The following is a 7172-nucleotide window of genomic DNA, read 5'->3' as shown; positions in this document are numbered from 1 at the left end:
TCACCTACTGGAGCTTAATGAGATGGATGAATTTCAAGCTCAAGCTTATGAGAATGCGAGACTATACAAAGAAAAGACAAAGCGCTGGCAAGACAAGAAAAATTTTCCACGGCAATTTGTACCTGGACAACAAGTCTCACTTTTCAATTCCAGACTTAAACTATTTCCTAGAAAATTAAAGTCGAGATGGTCTGGACCATTCGAATTCAAGCATATATATCCTCATGGAGCTGTCGACGTTAAAGATGGAAAAACAAGATCCACTTTCAAACTCAATGGTCAATGCTTGAAACACTATTTTAGAGCTCCTATACTGCGTGACAAAACTTTCATTTCTCTTCGAAATAATTAAAATTTCCCTCCTGCATTTAAAATTTTCTTCATTTAATTTTAATTTTAATTTTATTTTATTATTCATTAAACTCATTTAATTTTTTCCTTCTTGTTACAGGTTTTTCTTTGGGCCAGAATAAGCACAGTTTGAAGCCATTAGCCCAAATTATTTTAATCCTCCAAATTTTTGCTAATTTCATTTCTTTTTCCCGCTAAATTTTAATTTTTTTGCCTTGTTAGCACATGATTGAGGCCAATCTTATCGCACACGTCACAATTTCTTCTCCCCTACGTTATAACCTAGTCAATTCAGCTTTCTTCCATATTTTCATCCCATTTTGTTTTTTTTTTCTTTTACTCTCTCTTTCACTCATAACTGAAATAAAATCTCACTTTTTTTCATTTTTCAACTGTCTATATTCTCTTCAATGGCTTTTCAAAAGGTTTTTGCTTCAACCTTTACCTCTCCACACACCTTCTCTAGTAAACTTGCTGAGGAGAAATACAATAAAAGTATTTCCAAACGACCATTCTGAATGGAAAAAGGATTCCTTTTTCAAGATGCTCCCTTCATGGGGTATACACAGCCTATTTCATCAATTGCCGAAAAGCATGGGTAGGGAATCTTCTGCCTCCATCCTGATGATGTCTTCCTAAAGGTAGTGAAAGAGTTTTATGCCCACATTACCTTTCTTGAAAATGCATTTACATACATGTGTGGTGCATCAGTTCCATTTGATGAGGACTCCATCAATGCTCAATATAAATTGTTCGAAGGTCTTAACGAGCATGCTAACTTTGTGAAGACAATGTCCCCAAATTGTTTAGCCCAGGTTCTCATTGATTTTTGTGTGGAGGAAACACAATGGTCAATCTCAAGAAATAATTGTTACACTATCGACAGAATCTCATTGAAGCCTTAATGCAAGATTTGGCACCATTTCTTAAAAACTTATCTCATTCCTTATACACATAATGCTACAACCTCTAAGGACCGACTATTGCTTCTCCACTCCACAATGGTGGGCCAAAAGATTAATGTTGGAAAAATCATCTTTTGTGAGATTCATTGCTGTGCCCAAAAAAATGCTGGCACATTAAATTTCCCCTCACTGATCAGTGTACTCTGCCAAAGAGTCAAGGTTCCCTTGTCACAAAATGAAGACCACCTTCCTAACAAAGGGGCTATTATTACGCACATTGCACAGAAACTGGCTGGCGAGGAAATCCCAAGGCAAACTAGCACACCTCCATCTTCTCCCCTTATTCTGCTGCCCCCTCGACTGCTTACACTGAGTTTATACAACGAATATTGAAGTTGTAGAAGGTTTTAAACAGAAATTTTGTGTGTTGGAAAAATATTACAAAATACTTGTCACTGACTTTGGCAAAGCTCAAGAGGAAATGGCCATCTTTTGAGGATATGTCTATCAACATGATATTGCCATTCGTAAATCCCTGCAAAAGAATTTATCGCGCCTAATGCCAACATTTCCTTTTTTTCCTAAGGAATCACTATTAAATCCTGAAGTAGAAGATGAGGAACCCACTACTGCCCCCAGGCACAACCAATTCCTAGAACAAGATGAAGCCAGGACAGAATCTATCCACATTGAATCTGATGATGATGGAAGGGATACCACTCAAACTCCCACACCTGCACCATAGTCCAAAGCCTCTATGATTTCCTAGGAATATACGGTTCATCAACTAAATGATGAAATCACAAAGTTTGATTCAGATGATGAGGAGGGAGAGGTGGCCATCAACCAACTTAAGAGAAAAATATTTAAGAAGGCTGCTGGTAAAACCATTCAAGCTGACAATGATGACCAGGATAGGCCGCAACGTTACAAAAGAGATGCAAAGAAATCTAACCAACCCATGTGAAGTAATTTATTTCCCCTCCAAGCTTTTGTTTTTATTTTTTCATTATCCTTTATTTTAGTTTTTATCTATTTCCTGCACTTATGTAGCTTTTATTAATTTTACTTTGCCATTTCATGCATTGAGGATAATGCATCCCTTAGGTTTTGGGGGTGTGTTGTGCATATATATTGCACTTTCATAATGTTCAACTACCATTTAACTGTCAGATCATGTGAGTATATAGTTATCAATGATGTTCAATGAGGATAATAACTCTTCTTTGTAAACTTAAAAAATATGGTGATAGTTGTTTAGACATGTTTAGCATAGGATAGTTGTTGAAAATAACTTTCTAAAAGTAGAATAATTGAAATATAAATGCAATTAGGTTATAGTAGCATTCTTTGAATAAATTTAGGACTTCTTGACCTAATTTCAGTATAGTAATAGGGTAAAATTTTGTCATGGTAAAATAATATGAATACTTCAATGTTTGAACTAGTTGAGTAGGTCAATAATATTTTGTTTGCTCCATTATATTGTTGACAAAAAAACGAGTTCAAATATTTGTGTTTGTTAAAAAATATATATGTACATATTCTAAGGACACTCCATTGAATCTTAAGGCTAAATTGCTAAGAAGGTAGTTATTTGCTTCATCCATCTTTTTAGTAAAATTTTTTTGTTTCATGAGTGATTTATATTCAAATTGTGACATGATATAATACGTGGCAGTTTAGTGTATGCTCGTATGAAATTTTATATTGAAAATTGAATAATTTCCTAACAAAACTAAGTTTAGGATAGGGAAAACTAAGTATATTTAAAGAGATCTGCTATAGTTTTACTTGCTTAAATATTTAGAAAATTTTACCTTTAGGAACCATTTTCTGCACTGCATTTGCTAAATAAGTTTACAACAATTGTAAGTATTTTTTTCTTTGTTTCAGTAAAAAACTGTTGAGAATAGAGGTACACGATATGCTTATTATGATTTGGCAGTACATTTGGTGGCTGATTATTTTGGCAATTCCATGCATTCATGCATATTTAAACATCATTTTCTTGAGGACAAGCAATAATTTAGGCTTAGGGGTGTGATAACTCTTGAAAAGAGTTATATTTAAGGCCTCTAAATAAAATTAATTGGTTGTAATTAAGTGACTACATTTACATTTTTAGGATATTTTTAGAACATTACATAACAAAGCTTGAATTGTGATACAATGGTCATTATTTGTTACTTTTATCACTTGGGGAGTAAAGGTGTGGGTTTCTGTGCATACAGGTGTAGGAAGAGCAAGATGATGAAGAAGGAAAATAAGGGAAGTGAAACATTACTGTGGCAATTGGTAAGATTGATTGCCAACAGAATTTCCATGGCAATTCTAGGAAGATGACTCAGCACTCTATCCATGTCACTCCCAGCTAGATGGACATGTACTAGAAAAACCAACCAGAAAAGAGGAATGAAAAATGTGTGCTGAGGTAGGATGGATCTACCCAATAAAAGAAGGGGAAGAGACATCTATCCTTGATTAATGTACAATCGGAAGATAAAAGAGAAGCTGAAGTATGGCGAGAAATCCTATAGTTCTTCCTTTAGTTTTCCTAATTTTTGTGATTCGAACTTCTTTAAATGTTGATGAATGATTTAAATTTTGTGTTTATTTTTCTACCCATGAACTAAATCTTTTCTGGGTTGGAGTTATTTGGGTGGATGTTTATCATCTTTAATGCTAATGATTTGATATTTCCTATATCATTATTTCATTCGATTTATGTCTATTTTAAATACATGCATGTAAGCTTTAGACATAGCTGATTGTATGTTGTGTTCATAAATGTAGTTTTAATTCTGAGAAGGTTAAATATACTGGATTTAGAATCGTTTGATGCAAGCGAATATTGGACAGAATATTCGTAGCACTCTAGGCATAGATGTTGCGAGTAGAAGAACATTCATTTTAGTTATTAATCTAGAGTTCTGTAGACATACAGTAACTTAGATTTTTAGCTTAAAATCTAGCTATCGAAAGAGGTAGGTTAAAGTAGTAACTCTCTGGCTAGTTGATTAGACAATATTTTGCCATGACATTATTTTGGTATGAGCATTTCACCTGAATAATTACAACCCTATTCATTCAACAATAAAATTACTCTTGCTTTTCTCTGTAATTTGCCACTACATTTTATTTTCGATATCAATTCTCTATTTTTAGCATTAAATTACATTAATTCATTATATCAACATCTTATTCAATTTAAGAGTATTTCTTGTTATTTAGTATAGTTAATAGGATTATAATAACTTACTCAATCTCTTGCCAATTTCTAGTCCCTATGGAGACGATACTTACTTATCACTTTATTACTTGAATGACATGTACACTTTCACAATTGCATTAGTTATTTACACGCAAAAATACATTAGTCCCTCGGATCGAAATTGGAGACATCATGTATGACCTCTTCCAATGGAGTACTTGCTTATGATTTTTTCCAAAAAAATTCTCTAATTGATCAAATTGTAATCTCTAGCATAAGCAATTTTTGGTTCTCCATGATCTACCATTGATCATATAATCCCTCCTAGTATATCTAGTCTTCATCGCATAATATCCATCCCTCTTGTACGTATACTTTCTCGACTTCAGTGTGAGTTCATTCTAACACTTAGGTTACTAGCCTTTGTAATTACGACTCCATTAGTTTGCCGAATCTCCGTACAACTAACTCAATTTGGATAGTTCGTACACAGACCTATAAAAATAAATATTCATAATTAAATCAACAAAGTAAATAAGAAATACTAAAATAAAAAATTTACTTAACTACAAAAATTTAAAATATTTTTTTGCACACTAAAATAAAATAAAAGTTAGAACACTATCTAGCTTGTTTGTCTTTATATTAATATTATTTTACAATAATCAATCTAATAAAAATTTCACCATCGCAATCCCTGGTAATGACGCCAACAAGTTGATCGTCTATAGACGTGTTATCATTTATAGTATAAATATCACACCAAAAATATATAAAATTAAACTGGCAGTGTCCGCAAGTGTACAGGTCAAATTGTAATCTAGTAAAGTTTACAAAGAAATACTTGTAAGTATTTCGAGGATCGTACCCAAAGGAGTGTAGATTGAAGAAAATCTTATTAAATTAATTATAGAAAATAATTACTAATCTAATCGAGTCACGAATTAGTAGTGTGCATCCAAATTATTGTTTTAATTAAACTAATTAAATTAGTAAACCTAAATTAACCTAATAGAATTTCCTATTCCTAGTGTTGACACTCCATGGCTCTAACCTATGATCGATTAAATCCCTAATTATCTAATTAAATAATTAATTATTGTAGATTGAGTTATTTATCACCCTTAGTGAAGAACACTCTTTCAGTCTCATCTTCATTAAGGATTACCACCTAAGTCACCATTCCAGTCTCTTCTTAGGCATACAGATACCCTTCTGGTCTCATCGCTTGGCACAACTTATACACGATAGGATACCTTTCCGGTCTCACCTATCTCGATATTATATCAGGGGTGTCACTCCCCAATATAATAAGTACTCTTGAATAAATAACCAATTCCAGATAAACAATCTATTTTCTTATCCTTTATTTATACTTTTTTTCAAATCGTCTGTCTTTACTTTCATCCATGTCCACCAATTTAGGTGAATACATCTACACACATCACATAATAACTTAATAAAAATAAGGACTCAAGGGACCTAGCCTGGTCGAACGTCATGCATATAAGGGGTATTCCCTCCAATTCCTATGTCAAGAGGATCAACTAAACCGTGCTTTGATACCACTAAAATTGTAACTCCCTTGCCCAACCCGATCGTCGAGTCTGGTTATGTAGTGTCACAATTGAACCAGTTTGATCTAATACTTTAATCAAAATATTTGCCATAAGAATTTATTACTTTATTATAGATATTTCTTACAACAAGAATATTAAACCAAACATAATTTTACTACCTTGAAATTTTAAATTCTAAGAAAACTACTTATTTAAAATATATCTAACCCTGAGGCAAAGCCTCTGAAGGTACCCCTTTTATGTGCATGACATCTTACTAACAATGTTCTTTGGTTTTACAAGGTTTGGCTTGACCCCTCCTCAAGATCCTTACTCACCCAATAAGTCCTGCAAATATAGGCCAAAAATCCTGTAAGTTCAAAAGAGCTTAGTGAGTTTCTTTACTATATTACTTAAAAATAGACCCTATCCTAGAAAGGTAGTAAATGAAAAGAAATTAAGCACGTTTAACTCCTTGATCGTTTTAAGAAGATTTATCTTAATATGGAATGCTGGTCTCTAAATCATTTTCAGAGCTTGCCTATTGGCAAATAGATTGTTAAGTGATCTTCCCTTAGTCGATCCTATAGCCATTCGATTAGTTTGGTGGTTTCTCAAATGTCTCGCTATAATTGCAAACTCTGTCCTTTCTTCACATATATTCTTTCTTTCATCCATCCCCTATACAGGATATCCATCTACTCATAACTTTTATATTTAATCCTTAATTAAAAATTTTGATGGTCAATTACCAGTATGAATCCTGTTTTCCACCATGTACTTATAAGGTTGTTCTCTTAAACTTCCATCCTAAGGACCCTTTAGTTATGTCTTCCTTGGCGAACATTCCTAATCTAACTAGTCCTTGGTGGACTCCCTTTTCTTACTATAGTCTTGAAGAACTTGTTGAAATCCCATTGGTAAGGTTAACTAATGAGGACCCACGCCACTCTAGCGAACTTAATCTCATTTCCTACACTCGGGTTAAAAAAGTGGTTCGGATTACTTCCTCGTAACCCGCCCTATTTGCGTTACTTTGCTTTTAAGGTGTAACATGTTCGTCTGTTGTGGACTATTTTGGCCTACAGTATCCAGCAGACTATTATCTGAACGACCATTTGAGTCTACAATTTCTCTTATATG

Source organism: Gossypium hirsutum, chromosome D12, assembly GCF_007990345.1.
Source record: "Gossypium hirsutum isolate 1008001.06 chromosome D12, Gossypium_hirsutum_v2.1, whole genome shotgun sequence".
Lineage (NCBI taxonomy): Eukaryota > Viridiplantae > Streptophyta > Magnoliopsida > Malvales > Malvaceae > Gossypium > Gossypium hirsutum.
Note: the sequence above shows the minus strand (reverse complement) of the source record.